The following is a 19,575-nucleotide window of genomic DNA, read 5'->3' as shown; positions in this document are numbered from 1 at the left end:
ACAAGCTCCCTTGCTGCCCCAAGTGCCCTGCTGATCTGGGGATCTTTCAGAGCATGGTTGACTATCAACTGTGTTGTATGGCCAGCACACCGAAGTGAAGCAACACCATGCCTCTCTTCAAGGATCCGTAAGACTTTCACCACATTGGCTGCATTGTCGTGGACAACTGCCTGGACGTCATTACGGAGAGAGAAATTGAACTTCTCAGCGACCTCTTCGCTGTGTGTCGATCTTTGAGGGGCTTTGTACACAAGACAAATGAGACCATCTCCCAGTTGTCGTTGATGTAATGGCAGGTCACTCCAAGGTAGGCCTCTGTAGCAATGCTTGTCCAGGCATCAGTGGTGAGTGTGATTTTTGAGGACCTCTTCTTTATGTTCTTCTTTATGTCATCAAGAGTATCTTCATATGTCTTTTCCAACTTGTTTGTGAACCACCACCTGGATGGACATTTGAAGCCCGGGCAGGCGTATTCGACCATATCAATGAAGGCGTCACCTTCGACAAGAGACAAAGGCCTCATGTCTTTGACAATCACCTGTAAAATAAAGAAAATTAATATAAATAACATAGAACCTTTCATAGAGGCTTATGTTGCTTACAGTATATGCAACTTTAATTATTGGACAACTCTGACAAGCAGACAAACAAAAAAAGACAAGTTGACAAAAGGGGAAGTTTGGAATTTTACACACTGAACCCTATTTTCTCATCTGCTCTTATCTAAATGAGTGATGGTTTAGGGTGATTTTTTTTTTTTAAACATAGTTAGCAGTTTCCTCCTAAAAGACACTCAAAGCAAGCAACAGTGAGCTAATATTACTTATCCTCAAGATCCTTTTGTTCAGCTCAGCTGCCTTCTGTGGAGTACATTGCATCTCTTTCCCCAGATAAGATGGTAATGTTCTTTGCTTTGCCCTGGATAACACAAAGGCAATGCGTATTAGAAGAAGAGCTAACAATGTGGGGTGTTTTAAATCTACTCTTAACCTCACTGCAGTGATATGCCATGATTAATTTATTTGAAGGCTGACATGGCAACCATTTTAAAAGTAATGTTATGTCCAACAATGCATTTCATCATCGTCTAGCAGCTGTTCTTAGTAAATTGGAATGGGGTGCACATCATTTTCAGGTTCTCACTAGAGCAACAGCATAACTTGGTTCTACTAATGTATTCATATTAATCTAGAGGTATTTATCTGCACTATAAAGTATTTCCAGTGATCATAAAAACACATTCATTCATGCAAATATTTGACTAATTGTGCAACAATTCATGGCAAAACTCAGTCTGATATTAAGTGACAAACGTAACATTGAACAGATAAGTCTAATGTTTCTACAATCTGCTAGGTACCGCAGCGAACAGCTCGCCACTTTGGTGATGCAAACTGGCCGTAAGCCGACACTTGTGGCTAGATAGCGGTGTTCTGTTAGCTATAAGTTAGCCATCCTTACCAATAATGCCAGCAGTATATGCTATTTCTAACTAACGTTAGCTTAACACTGTTTAGCCACTAGGTATTAGCAGAAATCAAACACAAACACCGTTAGCTCACATCAACGAAGTGCGGAGAGCTCAAGTACACGTTGCACAATACACTACTAACATTACACAAACATGCAATTAATTTAGTAAACATTGGCGAGAGTAACGTTACTTACTTCTGTTCTCCGGCGTCACGAGTAACAATGGGGTGCCATCGCTTCAGATGCTCCCACATGGAAGTCGTGCTGGTGTGGTATGCTAGCTCCATCTTGCAAAGACTGCATATAACTATACCGTTACGTTTCTGGCTGTGTTTAAAATATTCCCACACCTTTGAGGTAGGACGGCGAGTTGTTTTCTGATGACATTTATTGCTTGGGAGTGCAGGCTGCTGAACCTGAGAAGTGGACGGAGTTTCGTTATCCATGCTGCTTTGTTTTGGTCGCCCATGTGCGTCTGGTGAGTGGGCGTGATGTGTCAACTACTGGATTTGACGTTGACGTTTTTTTAGAACCGAGTCGTCGACGTCATCGACGCGTCGCTGCAGGCCTACCTGTAATACAATTTTGTAAACATACACTAAACTTCAGTAAGACAACGGACTGAATGTATATGTAATATTAGAACAAGCTGTTGTCTTTAAATAATTAAAGACAACAGACAAACTTTATAAACCTAGTTATCCAGCCTGAATGATATACATTAACACACAAACAGATGTTTATTAATAAATTTTTAATCTATCATTTAACTTAACATAAACTACAACATTCAACTCAACCACTAACAGAATTTAAAACGTACCGCTTTCTTCATGATTTGACTTTATTCTGAAATATTTCTTCATTTGGGTGTGCGCATCTTGTTGACTTTGATTAGCGCACCTCTGCCCATCACGTCTTATTGCGTCTGAAAAGTTTCCTTCTGAAAATGTGTAAAACAGCACATCAATTCCTGGTTGACACGTTACGTCTGTGCTACCAGTTCATATGTCAGAATTTGCCGTAAACAGAATGAGAACATGGATCCATCATGCCTTGCTACCACTGTGCAGGCTGGTGGTGGTGGTGTAATGGTGTGGAGGATGTTTTCTTGGCACACTTTAGGTCCCTTAGTGCCAATTGGGCATCGTTTAAATGCCACGGCCTACCTGAGTCTGAGTCTTCAACTGTCCAATTTTGGTGAGCTCGTGCAAATTGTAGCCTCTTTTTCCTATTTGTAGTGGAGATGAGTGGTACCCGGTGGGGTCTTCTGCTGTTGTAGCCCATCCGCCTCAAGGTTGTGCATGTTGTGGCTTCACAAATGCTTTGCTGCATACCTCGGTTGTAACGAGTGGTTATTTCAGTCAAAGTTGCTCTTCTATCAGCTTGAATCAGTCGGCCCATTCTCCTCTGACCTCTAGCATCAACAAGGCATTTTCGCCCACAGGACTGCCACATACTGGATGTTTTTCCCTTTGCACACCATTCTTTGTAAACCCTAGAAATGGTTGTGCGTGAAAATCCCAGTAACTGAGCAGATTGTGAAATACTCAGACCGGCCCGTCTGGCACCAACAACCATGCCACGCTCAAAATTGCTTAAATCACCTTTCTTTCCCATTCTGACATTCAGTTTGGAGTTCAGGAGATTGTCTTGACCAGGACCACACCCCTAAATGCATTGAAGCAACTGCCATGTGATTGGTTGATTAGATAATTGCATTAATGAGAAATTGAACAGGTGTTCCTAATAATCCTTTAGGTGAGTGTATGTGTATATAGGTCTCATAAAAGGTTTGTTAGAACAAAGGATTTTATCCATATCGTGGATGGCTGTGGTTCCCCCCCCCCCAAGGCCATTTCTCAAGGTCGCTGCACTGTTTAGACTGTTTTTCATTTTCCAAACAGATTTCATAGTTTGGTTAATGTTTTATGGTTGCTTAATAAAAGAGTAACTATCATTTAAACTGGTTTTGACCTTGTTTTTTTTAACTTTGACAAGTATGTAATGTTTTGTAATGATCCTAATAAAATAAAATTATCTATAAAAATATTGTTAAAGTTTACAAATATTGAGAAATCAAACACTATAATAAAGGGAATATTTTTTTTTTTTTATTAATCAATTTTAATTTGCACTGTGAAGGCAAAACACCTTGTAACAATAACTTTGAAGAGAATGATACTTCAATCAAATTAGTGTCACATTATCTAGTTAAAGCTACTTAATAAAGAATCCTTCTGCAACTTAAGTTGGAGTCTGTTAAAATGTTCGATGTAATCAGTTTCAGCATTTTTTTAAGTTCAATTAACTTATCAGGTTTTACTGGGTCATTTAAAATTTCGCTATAACAAAACGATCCTTATACATTTTAAGAAAAAAACATACTCTATATATGTCTGGTGTTTCTTGATTGAGTTTGATTATCAAACTCTAAAGGCCAACCCTTGGGTGCACGCTTGTGCGCATGTCCGGGGCTTTGCTGTGTGTGTGCGTTTGTGTGTGTGTAGGGTGTTCATCTTGTGTCTAAAGTTAAGGTTATATTTTTCACTAATTTAAAATAACATATTTTTGTTTGCCTATTTAACAAGTACATTTAAAGTTTTTATATCTTTAAACATTAACAAAAGCCAGTAATGTCTTTAAAATTTACAAGTCTATTTCTGTCTGTTTTTGTATGTTTATGTGTGTGTTTGTGCGCATGAGCATGAACAAACATTTACTGAAAAAACGTATTTATTAAAATAACTAAGACTTTATTCTGTCAAAAAAAAATTTAAATAATGCCAACGGATAAACGGGGTCGGTAAAGTCAATCTGTAGTCTCGCTGCATAGTGGATGACCGCTGGCACTGTTGAATCGGGACTATGTTTCAGTAACTATCAAGCAGGCTGCATCTCAGTTACCATTACCAACTTAACATGCTACTCTAGCAAGCATCTGAAATCAAGCTTGTAGATGATATAAGCAGGGGCCTTGGGGACACCTTGTAGGATGTCTGACATTTAATGAAGAATGTTTTTATTAAAACAACTGAGGCATTATTCTTTAGGCCACTTAAAATTAATAAATTGTTTTACATGGCCGCCCGCCTCAATTTTTTGGTGCCGCCTCGATTTTTTTTATGTTTTATATTTTTCAAAAAATCTGTTTTTTTCACCTCAAAAACTGTGGGTGAAAAATCTTTAATGTCAGCCTCGGATTTTTCAATTTGACGCTTCTCGGACGATGGTTTTTATCGTTTGTCAGATTGTGTGTGGGCCCACGGTATTAAAATCTTGGCAGGGCATCAATATACCGAGTAATATTACCCTTCACGAGCTTGAGAACTTTGAGAACTTTTCTAGTTTTAGTATATCTCTGTTGCCGTTCGTCTTTTCGCTAAAAATATAAAATATAAAATCCCCTACTCACCAATAAAAGTTTGAATCATGTAAAACAATTTATTAATTTTAAGTGGCCTTAAAGTTTTTAATGTGTATTTGCTGCATGATGCTAAATGCAGCTTACTAGTTCCTATTAACTGTAATTAAATAATCATGTACACCTTCTTTAAAATAACAAAAATATATCCTAAATTCTTACACCCTTGCCTGATTCCACAGTTCCTACACCCCCTACCCTTCCATGGCTTGTGAGATAAGAAAAGCACACTTCTGTCTGCCTGGTCGAGTATTTCTAACCACTATTTAGGTTCTTCCTCAAATCTTGTTGCCTAAATGACTTGAATCACACTCATACTAATTTAAAATTTCGCTATAACAAAACGATCCGTATACATTTTAAGAAAAAATGTAAACTATATATGTCTGGTGTTTTTTTCATTATCAAACTCTAAAGGCCCGCCCTTGGGTGCGTTCTTGTGCGCATGCCTGATACATCTGAAGTTTCTATACCTTTAAACATTACCAAAAGCCGTTAATGTCTTTTCTTTAAAAATTACAAGTATATTTCTGTCTGTTTTTTTGCGATGTTCGTGAACGACTAAGTTAGGGTGCTTTGGGGTTTGGACACACATCGCTATCACCAACCTAAAGTAAAACTCTAAAGCCCCCGACCTCCGGGGTGTGTGTGTGTGTGTTTGTGCGCATGAGTGTGAACAAACATTTACTGAAAAAAACTTGTTTATTAACCCTATGGAGTGAACCAGGGGCCCCTTGCATGGGGGGGCATTTCTTCCCTCTTTGGAATAATTACCTTATAACTTCAGATATAAAAGTCACAGACACATGCCTGATACCTAAAAGCAAAGTTGACCCCTTTACAATTGATTGTAGGAAGTTCAATAACGAAATGAATAACCTGTGTATAATTTATGGACATGCGAATATAACAAAAACAGCTGGAAAAATACAAAAACCTGTCTTTGTGTCTTGGATTTTTGTAAATATTTCAAAAACTACACGATGGAATAGGTCCAATTTTAAAAATCTGGTTCCCAAACTTGTTTTCTACAAGTGTGCCCAATTTCATATCATTTGATGCAGCCCAACAGGTTTTACAGAGGAAAGAGCAAATGGTGCAACTGGGAGCCTTTCCTATCCAAAACCTAACCTAAACTAATCTGAAACTTATCCAAAATGGCAATAGTGTAACTAGCAGTGTTTTTTGGGGTAGCAACTTTCTTTCTAAATGCATTACCACTTATAGGTCATAAGTAACAATTTGTCACACATCATCACCACACATTTGTAGGAAAATCTATATTTTATTCACACGACTTGTGCCAAACTTATCCAAAACCTATCCAAACTGGCCACAGTGTAACTAGCAGTGTTTTTTGGGGTAGCAACTTTCTTTCTAAATGCATTACCACTTATAGGTCATAAGTAACATTTTGTCACACAAAATCACCACACATTTGTAGGAAAATCTATATTTTATTCACTATACTTGTGCCAAACCTATCCAAAACCTATCCAAAATGGCCGCAGTGTAACTAGCAGTGTTTTGGGATAGCGTCTTTCTTTCTAAATGCATTACCACTTATGGGTCATAAGAAACATTTTGTTTCTAACCCTAACCCTGCATAACTGTGCCCAAACAAAGCCCGACAAGTGCCCCGCATAACTGTGCCCAAACAAAGCCCGACAAGTGCCCCGCATAACTGTGCCCAAACAAAGCCCGACAAGTGCCCCGCATAACTTTGCCCAAACAAAGCCCCGCGTAACTTTGCCTAAGTGAAAGCCAAAAGCGCTGCATTACTTTGCACACTTCAAAGCTTGACAAAGGCGATGCGGAACTTTTCCCAATGTACCACAATACAAGTATTACCAAAGCAAATGTTAATTGTAATTTGCTGAATCACGGAATTATAAAAATCTATAGAATAAAAGAGTAAAATGTAAACTGTAAATAAATGTACTTATGTCGAGTGTTGCATCCTCTCCGCGCAAAAAAGCGTCCTCCATCGAATCAATGGATAAAAGCAACACTTTCTTCCCCCGAACCACTCTTCAAAATCATCATCTGTGCTTTCTCAACAGTGAAAGTCATCCGGGCCATTTTTCTTCAGTCAAAAAAGTTGTTGTCCGAAAATAACTGGGTAAACTCACGGAGACTACATGCGCAATGCGTACTCGAGACACTCCCACAAATACTGCACCTGCAGAGAATAATTTGCGCATTCATGTCCCCAGCACGAAAAACAATGCCCAATCAGCACATCCCATACCATTTTGCAAACCTTAGACACACCTCTATTGGATGAAGCAAATGACACTGTAATTTGATGTTCATGTAAAAAGTTTATTATGGTGAAACATAACCATGGGCAAAGGTTCAGTGCGTAAAAAATAATGTGCTAGCAGGGAAGCAGAGCATATATCTGAAAAAATACTTGACAATAAGAACATAAGAACATAAGAACATAAGAACTATACAAACGAGAGGAGGCCATTCGGCCCATCGAGCTCGCTTGGGGAGAACTTAACTAATAGCTCAGAGTTGTTAAAATCTTATCTAGCTCTGATTTAAAGGAACCCAAGGATTCAGCTTGCACTACGTTATCAGGAAGACTATTCCATACTCTGACTACACGCTGTGTAAAGAAGTGCTTCCTTAAATCCAGTTTGAAATGTTCTCCCGCTAATTTCCACCTATGGCCACGAGTTCTTGTATTTGAACTAATGCTGAAGTAACTATTCGGTTGAACAGCATCCAAACCTGTTAGAATCTTATAGACCTGGATCATGTCCCCCCTCAGTCTCCTTTGCTTGAGGCTGAACAGATTTAGCTCAAATAACCTTTCCTCGTATGACATTCCTCTAAGACCAGGAATCATTCTTGTGGCCCTACGCTGCACCTTTTCTAAGGCCGCTATGTCCTTTTTAAGATATGGTGACCAAACCTGTACACAATATTCTAGGTGAGGTCTCACCAAGGAATTGTATAATCTTAGCATTACCTCCCTTGACTTAAACTCCACACACCTGGAGATGTACCCCAACATCCTATTGGCCTTTTTTATTGCTTCCCCACACTGGCGAGAATGAGACATGGAAGCATCAACATACACACCAAGGTCTTTCTCATAATCAGCTACCTTTATTTCAGTAGGTCCCATAAAATACCTGTACTTTATATTTCTGCTCCCTACATGGAGTACCTTACATTTGTCTATGTTAAATTTCATCTGCCAGGTGTCAGCCCAGTCACTAATTAAATTAAGATCCCGCTGTAGCTGCTGAGCCGCTAGTTCAGTATCTGCTACACCACCCACCTTGGTGTCATCTGCAAATTTCACCAGTTTACTGTATATATTGGTGTCTATATCATTTATGTAAATTAGGAACAAAAGTGGTCCTAAAATTGAACCCTGCGGTACCCCACTATGAACGCAGGCCCACTGTGACATCGAGCCTCTTATAACTACTCGCTGCTTCCTATCCGTTAACCAGTTATCAATCCAAGTCGCTACAGTTCCTAAAATACCTGTCGCTTTGAGTTTAAGTGAGAGCCTCTTGTGGGGAACAACATCAAAAGCCTTTTGGAAATCTAAATAGATGACATCATAGGCCTTCTTATCATCAACTTCCTGAGTAGCTTCCTCAAAAAACTCCAACAGATTTGTTAAACAGGATCTACCTCTCCTAAATCCATGCTGGCTATCCCTCAAAATGTTATTTGAGTCCAGGTAATCTACCATTTTCTCTTTGATTATAGCCTCCATAACTTTACCAGTTATACAAGTTAGACTGATTGGCCTATAGTTTGACAAATTACTTCTATCCCCTTTTTTGAAAATGGGCGTTATGTTGGCATGCTTCCAATCAGAAGGTACCACACCTTCAGATAAGGATTTTTGAAACAGTAATGTTAAGGGTCGGCAAATAATATCCCTCATCTCTTTTAACACTATAGGTAAGATGCCATCAGGGCCCTGTGATTTATTTATTTTGAGCTTAGCTAGGCTTTGCAAAACATCAGCTTCAGTTATATATATATTAGTTATAGACGATGTTGAATTAGTAATAAGAACTGGTAAGTTACTAGTGTCCTCGACAGTGAATACCCGTGCAAAACTATCATTGAACTCATTTACTATGTCAATGTCGTTTTCAATTATAAGACCCTTACTATCCTGCAGATTAGTAATTTCAGCTTTTAGAGCTCTTTTAGAGTTAAAATACTGGAAGAAACTTTTAACGTCATCCTTAGCCTCCAATGCGATCTTCCTTTCGACATTCCTTTTAGCTCGTCTAATGTCATTTTTTAATTCAGCCTGTAGATTTAGATACTCTTGCTTTATTATGTCATCATCAGTTATTTTCCATCTCTGGAACAAAGCCCTTTTCCTCCTTACTTTATACTTTATGTCCCTATTAAACCACCTAGGTTGCAATTTCCTAGATTTATTCTTGCTAGAAACAGGTATGAAGTCCTCTTGTACTTGCAATAATGTGCTTTTAAAAAATTCCCATGCCTCTTCAACAGTTTTGTTATTTAACTCCATCCAGTTCACGGTTTCTAGTTTTAATCTCATACAATTGAAGTTAGCCTTCCTAACATTATATATTTTTGATTTGGACTTTGCTCTTCGGGCACTAAACTTAACCTCAAATTTAACCATGTTATGATCGCTACTGTCAAGTGGTTCTAAAACATCTAATTTACCAATCCTGTCCTGGTTATTAGACAAAACAAGATCAAGAATGGCATCTCCCCTGGTAGGGGTGTTAACAAACTGAGTAAAAAAACAATCCTGTACTAATTCCACCATCTCAAGTTCATTTTCAGAAGAGCCAGCAACAATGTCCCACTGTATCCCCGGTAGATTAAAATCACCCATAACTACCACATCATTTTTATTGCTCATAATCCTAATATCACTGTATAACAATCTGCTTTCCTCAGCAGCTACATTGGGTGCTCTGTAACAAACACCGACAATTAGGCTATTTGAGTTTGTAGCATCTAATTTTACCCATATAGCTTCCGTACTTTTACTTATATCAGTAAGCTCCCTTGCCTGCAAGATTTCCTTTACATATACTGCAACACCACCTCCCTTCTTACCTATACGGTCTTTACGGAACAATGTGTAACCATCCATATTATATTCTTGTCCATCCTTATCACTCAACCACGTTTCAGTTATTGCTATAATATCATAAGAGTCCGATGAGATAAGAGCCTCTAAATCATGAATTTTATTCCTAATACTCCTGGCGTTTAAATACAGACAACAAAGGGTAGGCTTATTACAGTGCCTACTTATAATATGATTTTTTTGGGCTTTCCGTTTCCCCCCAGTTACATACTTAACTAACCTCCCTGCCCCCCCAGTCCCTAGTTTAAACATTCCTCAACTACTCTACAAATACGCCTTCCCAGTACACTGGTTCCCCTCCGGTTCAGATGCAACCCATCCGGCTTGAACAGGTCCCACCTGTTCCAGAAGGTCCTCCAGTGCCCCATAAACCTAAACCCCTCTTTCCTACACCATCCTTTTAGCCAATGAAGGATTACAGTGATTGATTTATGTACATAAGAGATCAAGCTTTCAAACGAGGGTAACTTTGTCATTTTATTCACTGGTTTTCTTCTAAAACTCCGAAGATAAAAAACATTGCACGAATGTACAGAATGCCGACTGACATTTTTCCGCGATGAGTGAGCAAGCTATTTGAGAGCATTACAGTCATATTTATGGAAAAATGCGTGTTTTGTCTTAATACTGTGACGGTTTATGAATTATTGGCCGTGAAAGAAATAGTTTGAAGTGCTTAGTTTTCATTTTATTAACACTTATATTTTACTTCCTGACACTCGACCCGTTTAAAGATGGCTACCATGGTCATTTTATTTTTACTTGTTACAAAAAAACCATGGCACAAAAATTGCGCAACTTTCTACAGATATTATCTGAAAGGTTTTTTGTAGTGTAACAAGCTATTTTTGGTTGATTTGATACATTTGTTTCTTTTATTGAACGTCATTTTTTTCTGTTATTGAAAATTCGGACGTATGCGTCCGAACCACTAGGCGGCGACAATGAAAGAGTTAATGCAGTGTGGGCTGTACATGGAAGAGCACCCAGATCGATTCGTGGAAGAAACCTCACGAGTCAGGTTCGTCATCTCTCTCCTTACCGGTCAAGCAAGAGATTGGGCCACCGCGTTATAGATGGACGACAGCCCCCTGCTGGATTCGGCCAGGGAATTCCAGCAAGCGTTCAAGGCCATCTTTAATCACCCGGCTGTGGGACGAAGTCTGGGTGAACGCCTCTTTGATTTAAAACAGGGAGCCAGCCCGGACAGTTGCGGAGTTCTGGTTGGAATTCCGCACGATCGCTGCGGGTTTACGCTGGCCCGAGGACTGTCTCCGGATTATGTACCTTCGCGCACTTAACCCTGAGATCCAGGACGAGCTGACAGCATGCAGTGCAGGGCTCTCCTTCGAAGACTATATTAGTCTATCGGTCACCCTGGATAACACCCACCGTGAACGACGTCGTAGGCGAACCCGGCCAGCTGTTCCCCCCGTCAGACCGACGCCATCGGAAGATCCAGCCGAATCTATGCAGTTAGGACGTATGCCGCTTTCGCTGGAGGAACGTCATCGCCGTAGGACTCATGGTCTTTTCCTTTACTGCGGAAACCCCGGACATCTCCTTCGCTCCTGTCCGAGCCGCCCCTCCCAATCATCTATGCAGGTAGGCTCCTCGGGGCTCTTTGGGGTATCACCAAAACTGTGCACGGTGCCCGTGGTTCTTGATGTGGAGGGGAGGGTGCGGCATGTTCACGCCGTAATCGACTCCGGGGCTGCTAGTAATTTCATAGACGTCACCCTCGCTTCCGAATTACAGATGCCTCTGCAAACGCTGTCCCCACCTATTTCTGTTCTGGGAGTCAGTGGTAAACCGCTACCGGGCAGTTACGTCACCCATAAAGCGGGACCTGTCATGTTCCGGGTAGGGGCACTACTCACTGAGACGATCGAACTATTGGTGCTTCCTGCCTCTAAGGATCTGATAATTCTAGGATATCCATGGTTACAAACTCACAACCCCCACATCGATTGGTCCTCGGGTGAGCATACCGCCTGGTCACCACGGTGTTCCCAATTTTGCATGCTCGTCCTCTGCGTAGCCTCCCAAGTGGAGAGCCCCAGCCCAGAGGATCTCTCTTCTTCCCCCTGAATATGCTGATTTCCGAGATGTTTTTAGCAAGGATAGATCCTTTCAGCTACCGCCGCATCGGGAATACGATTGTGCCATCGAGCTCCTGGAGGGGGCGCAACTCCCTAAGGGACGGCTATACCCTCTGTCCACCAGTGAGGAGAAATCCATGGAAACTTACGTACGAGAGGGTCTCGCTCAAGGTATCATCCGCCCGTCTACGTCACCTGTAAACGCCGGGTTTTTCTTTGTAAAGAAAAAGGACGGTAGACTCCGTCCGTGTATTGATTACCGCTCCCTGAATGCTATCACCATAAAAAGGCGAGAGTCTTTGCCCTTGATCCCCCCTGCCTTAGAACAACTGCGAGAGGCCCGCTTTTTTACCAAATTGGATCTCCGTAGCGCCTATAACCTGATTCGGATTCACAGAGGGGACGAATGGAAGACCTCGTTTATCACTAACACCGGCCAATACGAATACCGGGTTATGCCGTACGGTTTGACTAACAGCCCTTCTATTTTCCAGGCCTTCATGAACACGGTGTTTCGGGACCTGGTGCACCAATTCGTGATTGTCTATATTGATGATATTCTGATTTACTCCCCCTCCTTCTCTCAACACGTGGGGCATGTCCGCCAAGTACTCTAACGACTACGAGAACATCAGTTATACGCAAAGGGGGAGAAATGCGAATTTCACAAGACACAAGTCCAATTTCTTGGTTACGTCATCCGACCCGGTAAGGTGGCTATGGACGAAAAGAAGGTGGAGGCCATTCGCCAGTGGCGCCAACCCCACTCTTTAAAGGAACTACAACATTTCCTGGGATTCGCCAACTTTTACCGCCGTTTCATTCGGAACTTCAGTCAAGTGGCGGCCCCCCTGACCTCTCTAACGCGGGGGAGCCAACTCGCCCTTGAAATGGACGCCCGAAGCAGAGACAGCTTTTCTCCGCCTGAAACAAGCCTTCTGCACGGCGCCCGTCCTACGCCTACCAGACCCGGAACCCCCCTTCGAGTTGGAAGTAGATGCCTCCGAAGCCAGCGTTGGGGCAATCCTCATTCAACAAGATCAGACAACGGGTCGCCGACATCCGTGTGCCTACTTCTCCAAGAAACTTACCCCTGCGGAGAGGAATTATGACGTCGGGGACAGGGACCTCTTAGCCATCAAAACAGCCCTGGAGGAATGGAGACACTGGCTTGAGGGAAGTCGCTATCCATTCCAAGTCTTCACGGACCACCGCAACTTGGAATACCTACAAAATGCCAAAAGATTATCTGCACGCCAAGCCCGTTGGGCTCTGTTTTTTGCTCGCTTTCAGTTTAAAGTAACATACCTGCCTGGGAAGAAAAATATCAAGGCTGATGCCCTGTCTCGACTTTACGATCCCCCCCGAGGCAATTGATCGTTCCGGACCCATATTGTCACCAACCTGCTTTGCTGCAACAATCACTTGGTCACTAGAGGAAACCATTCGAGCCGCCAATGACCGAGCCAGGACCCCTACTGGATGCCCCATTGGTAAGTTGTACGTCCCCGACAACTTCCGATCTGCTGTTATTCAATGGGTACATGCGTCACGGGGTACGGGACATCCGGGGGGCTCCGCTACCCAACATCTAGTCTCGCAACGGTATTGGTGGCCAGGCTGGAGAGCGGAGGTAGAGCAGTACGTCGTCTCCTGTCCTGAGTGCGCTCAACTCAAATCATCCCACCAATCACCAGCAGGACTGCTTCATCCTCTTCCAATTCCATCTCGTCCCTGGTCTCATTTGGGCATGGACTTCATCACTGACTTACCCCTCTCCCGAGGTAACACCGTCGTACTCACCGTTGTGGACCGGTTCTCGAAAATGTGTCGCCTAATTGCTCTGCCTAAGCTTCTTAGTGCTACGGAATTGGCCGACGTCTTGATTCAGTGGGTGTTCCGATATTATGGACTACCAGAAGACCTAGTGTCAGACCGAGGTTTAAAGCTTTCTGTGCCAAGCTCAACATTTCTCTCAGTCCCACCTCTGCATATCACCCTCAATTGAACGGACTCGCCGAACAAACCAACCAGGAAGTCTCGAAAGCACTACGCCTGCTCTGCAAGGACAAACCCTCTGACTGGGCCAGTCACCTCGTCTGGGCAGAATACAGTATAAATACCCGCATAAACCCTGTCACTCGCATGTCACCCTTTCAGTGTGTTTTAGGTTTCCAGCCCGGACTTGTCCCAGTGACGTCCCTCAGGTGGAAACCTGGTATCAGACTGCTAGAGAGGTTTGGCAAAAGGCACATTCAGATCTCTCCGCCCAAGCAGCTCGACAACAAACCCAGGCGAATAGACATCGGCGCCCTGCCCCAGCATACCGACCGGGACAGCGGGTCTGGCTCGCTACTCGAAATCTTAAACTCCCTGCATGCCGTAAGTTGTCGGCCAGGTTCATAGGTCCGTTTAAGATCATCTGCCAAGTAGGTCCCGACACATTTCGTTTGGACCTTCCCCGTGTTTATCGTATTCATTCTACCTTCCACGTTTCCCTCTTAAAGCCGGTCAGGTACAGTGCCACACATCCCTCTCCTGAATCCACGATTCCGCCGCCTCGTATCTTGCAAGATGGGTCCCACGTCTACCAGGTTCATGCGCTCCTGGACTCCCGATGACGGGCCAGGACTCTGCAGTACCTCGTGGACTGGGACGGCTTTGGCCCTGAAGAGCGTTCGTGGGTGCCGGCGAAGGATATCCTGGACCCTGACCTGGTGTCCGCCTTTCATCGCGACCACCCCTCCAAGCCGGCACCCCGTCCCAGGGGTCGCCCGCGCCGTCACTTTCGGCCTCCAGGAGGCGGCCGTTTGGGGGGGGCCCTGTCACGCCCAGAGGGGCGGGGCAGAACAGCTGTAACCCATGATCCACTAACGAGTTCTCTACTTAAAGCAGTCACCTCCCATGCTACTTTGCGAAGTATTGTTGTCATGCCCATGCACTTTACCAAGCATTCTTTTGTCCTGTTCCTGTCTCGTTCGTCCTGCCCATCTCGTCCGTCCTGCCTGCCTACGCCCCGTACTCCGAACCCGACCTCCTTGTGCCTACCGTCCCGTCATTACCCCGTCTCGTCTCTGCTTGTAGGACTGACTTCCCCGGCATCCGACCCCTGGCTTGCGACCCGACTACTCTACCTGACAACCCCTTCGGCTTCTGACGCACCGATCCTCATTAAAGTCTCTTTTCACCGCATAACGGGGTTCGCCTCGTTCTTGTCGGCTTTGCCCAACAAGTTCCTACAGCTATTAAATATAATTAAATAAATTTGGTGCCTCTGGCGCATAGCGGTCACTACAGTGGACAGCAGTTTTTTTTTTTTTTGTTTGTTTTTTATTAAACTTCTCAAACAAGACAGCAGTTTAAAAGTCATTTTCTCCCAAATGCAATGCTTTCTATGGTGGAATTGCATTTCCGCCATTAGAATGCTCTCTGCTGCCCCCCTCCATTGAGGTTCATTCAGTGGTAAGTTGTTGTAACTACAAGTGAAACTCATCTGAATCCAAGATGGCCGACAGACAGCTACACTATTCATTCGCTGCTGGAATATCCTGTCAATCCTTCTATTCTAGGAGAAATCTACAGGTAAAAAAAATATGATGATATGCAGGAGTATCTAAGTAACAATATTATTCTTTTAGTTTTGAAAATTTAATTTCAAATAAGTAGTAAATTGCGATTAACCGTGTGTCCAACAAAGTGGACGTCATGCATTGATAAGTATATTTCCAACATAAGTCATGTAGTTGATTCATCTTTTATTATGACTATTTTGGTTGCAATTCAGTGCATTTTGGGTATACCTATAAGTTACTTTTTAAAAATATACTTTTTTGTACAGATTAGTTGTAGTTTGTGTTAGTAAAAATGATCATTTTGTCATATTTTTAGACCACAAGTTCAGCAAAGAATAGGGAAGACTATAGAATAGTCCAGGAACTTCCCTCTGACTGCAGTGACGATGAGTATAGTGACTACAGTGATAATGAGTGGCTGCCAGAGAACAATAGAGACATAGGAGATGAGGATGATGAAGGAGATGCATAGAGTCAGGATGCTGACAGTCAAGATGATGAGGGCAAGGATGATGAGGGACAGGATGCAGAGGGAGGTAAGCATGATGAGGGAGCTGTGGCAAATATCCGCAAGGCACTCAAGCCCGCAAATATGTATGGAAACTTCAAGACAATGACTTTGCGGGAGACTTGCCCCCTTTTCTATGAGACTGGAGAGTGAATGTTGGTGAAGAGAACAAATCGATTTCTTTAGGCATGTTTCCCATAGATCTCAATTATGACATTGTGCACAACACCAACATGTATGCCCTGCAGAAAGGGAAAGAAAATCTGGCAGTGACAAGTGGAGAAATGCAAATTTGTCTAGGGATCAACATGGTCATGGGGTACATTCGATATCCTAGGGCACGAATGTACTGATACAGTGAGGATTATGGAAGATTATAAGCACAAAAATTCAAATGGCAATTCATTTTGCAATTGGCAATTCAATACTCAATCAGAGCATGCATTTGTCATTTCAATATTTAATCTGAGCATGTAATTTGAAAATATATCTTGCAATCGGCAATTCAATATGCAAAGTGCTCATGCAATCCTTAATTCATTTCAAAATATTTTGAATAATAAATAGAATAACAATTCACTGAATTGCATTTCGTATTGCCATGGGTTTTTTGCCAATTTATTCAAATGGCAATTCATTATTCAATCAGAGCATGCATTTGTCATTTCAATATTTAATCTGAACGTGTAATTTTTAAATACATTTTGCAATCGGCAATTCAATGTGCAAAGTGCTTATGCAATCCTTAATTCATTTCAAAATATTTTGAATGATAAATAGAATAACAAGGCACTGAATTGCATTTCGTATTGCCATGGGTTTTTTGCCACTTTATTCAAATGGCAATGGCGTCCCCGGCAATTGCATTGCATGTTGGTGGGGAAACTCAATTTGCAATTCCCAACTGTCAGACCGCTCATCAAGGCGGACCTTCATTAACAACGTCACTTCCTTGTTTAATCGTCACGCTCACTGGAATTCGCGCGAAAGAGGCAAATGCAATGGAGAAGTCTGTTGTCCATCTTCTCCGAGAGGCCGCGGCGGCACTTGAAGAGAGGAGTCCAAGCCAAACTCCAGATCGGCCGGTGACTGTGTCAGCTGCTGGCACACCGGCTCGTCATGGAGAGAGTGGAACGCGAGGTAATCTTGTTTCGCATGTAACGTTAAGCAGCCGAAAAATGCTACCCGTCGACATTATCTGACAGAGACGTTAGCCCAACAAAATATGCAACCCATACAAAATTTAAAATAAAACAATAAGAGAAAATGGTAGTCTCATTTGAAGCATACTGCCAACTAATCAATTGCTCCCAGCTTCTAACTTTCAAACCATTGTAAGGTTCATTGGCCGAAATATGGTCATACTAAAGCCTACAATCATGTAGATTATATTGATGACAGTGCTTGTGTAGTGGCTGGGGATCACACCTTCAATGTGGAACCCAATAAGGTTAATTCACAATTCTGCCCCTGAGCAAGGTATTTATCATGAAGCTGCTCCAGGGTTATTATCCCTTTAATTACTATCCCTAGTTGTTCTACTCTGAAAAAGGGATCAGTTAAATGTTAAAAATGTCAAATGGTGTGTCACTTGAATGATTTAATGTGTTATGAAAACTTATGTATAACCATATCTCATTTACTATTGCATTATTTAAAAGATTAACTTGTTATTTTTGTTTGCAGCGGAGGTATTAAGGCTTTTTAGGCCCTATAATCGGCCTCAAACTGCACCACGCTTGATGCCAAAGACCACCAAAAAAACATTCACGCACAGATTCTTCTGCCTGGCTAACCGGCGGCAAGAAGTTGTTCCGGGGACAGCAGAAAAATACGAATTAGAGAAGGCAGGCCTGGGAGAAAGAAGACTAACATTTTCTGGTAACAGTACAGCACATAGAACCAAAATTGCATACACACCTGTAAAAAAGTTATAGTAGCTAAATTTGCACGGACATCAAGGAATGATTATTGACAAAGGCCAATGTGTACACTGTAAAGAGGTTTTGTTATTTTATCACTCAATAATAAGGACTGTGTTTTTCACTTACAGATAAATTCTGCACTGCCACTGAATTTACCAATATGTTACTGTCTCATTACCCTGCTTTGCATGACTGTGGGGGCTACCAGCTCCTTCGGATAAGAGGTTCCTCACGGTCTCGAACACTAGCAGTAATTGATTGCCCCAGTAGTGGGTACACTCCCCATTATTTATGCACGTCAGCCAACATTGGCCAAGCTATTATATATGTGAGGCCACTACAGAAGGATATCAGTTTACAGGTAAACAATTTACTTTGATGTTAACAGATTGGGTGAATGTGAATTAGCCTGTGTTATGTGAAAGTTGGCATGCTGAAGGGACACTTAAAGCTTGTGTGAATAAAGCATAGGTATAACCACCATATTTGGATACTTTCTACATCTATGGTGGCTGCCGCAATGTTTTACAGTAGTTATACACAGTCTTGGTTATTATGTATGATTACTTGCATGTCAGTCATAGACACTGTAGGAGGTTCTAAGTACAACGTTTGTCTTGTGTATATCTAAAAGAAATCTGTGTAGTGTCCTGTATTTATTGGTCTAGTTCAAAAGCAAATTAAAAAGGACTGGACTTTTTTCATTACAGAATCTCACGCAGACACAGGAGGATGAGTCACTAACTCAGTACATGGTGACTTGTATGTACTGTGGCCAGAATTTCATGATGAACCACATTCAAGACCATGTTGATGTCTGTGAAACGTAAGTAACCATTTTACAATTTATCATATACATACAATTTTACTGCAGTGGTGATCTGGCTGCTTGATTCATCTCCATACAGTGCCCATCCAGCATCTCAGGCCACTGCGTCATCCTCAACCTCCACCCATCCAGCATCTCAGGCCACTGCTTCATCCTCACCCTCCACCCATCCAGAATCGCAGGCCACTGCTTCATCCTCACCCTCCACCCATCCAGCATCTCAGGCCACTGTTTCATCTTCACCCTCCACCCATCCAGCATCTCAGGCCACTGTTTCATCCTCACACTCCACCCATCCAGCATCTCAGGCCACTGCTTCATCCTCACACTCCACCCATCCAGCATCTCAGGCCACTGTTTCATCTTCACACTCCACCCATCCAGCATCTCAGGCCACTGCTTCATCCTCACCCTCCACCCATCCAGCATCTCAGGCTACTGCTTCTTCCACACCTTCTGACAGAGCCAGCTGGTCAATGGATCTTCTGTTTGAAGGTGTTGTTCTACGAGCAGTTTATTTTTTTTTATATTATTTGTATATTTTATATTGGTTAGTATTTTTATATAATGACAGCTACAATTACATAAAAAAGAACATTCAGCTTTTTTTTTTT

General features: G+C 42.3%; 1 long non-coding RNA gene across 1 annotated transcript; it reads left to right on the top strand.

Annotated features, from left to right (window-relative positions):
- The first annotated feature begins 16,914 nt into the window (after positions 1-16,914).
- LOC111840491 (uncharacterized) lies at positions 16,915-18,958 on the top strand. The gene is made up of 4 exons (XR_011993402.1): positions 16,915-17,347; positions 17,894-18,088; positions 18,261-18,493; positions 18,843-18,958. It is a non-coding gene; the product is annotated as an uncharacterized lncRNA (long non-coding RNA).
- The last annotated feature ends 617 nt before the right edge of the window (positions 18,959-19,575 follow it).

Source organism: Paramormyrops kingsleyae, chromosome 10 (genome assembly GCF_048594095.1).
Source record: "Paramormyrops kingsleyae isolate MSU_618 chromosome 10, PKINGS_0.4, whole genome shotgun sequence".
Taxonomy (NCBI): Eukaryota; Metazoa; Chordata; class Actinopteri; order Osteoglossiformes; family Mormyridae; genus Paramormyrops; species Paramormyrops kingsleyae.
Note: the sequence above shows the minus strand (reverse complement) of the source record. Positions and strands in the feature narration are given on the sequence as shown.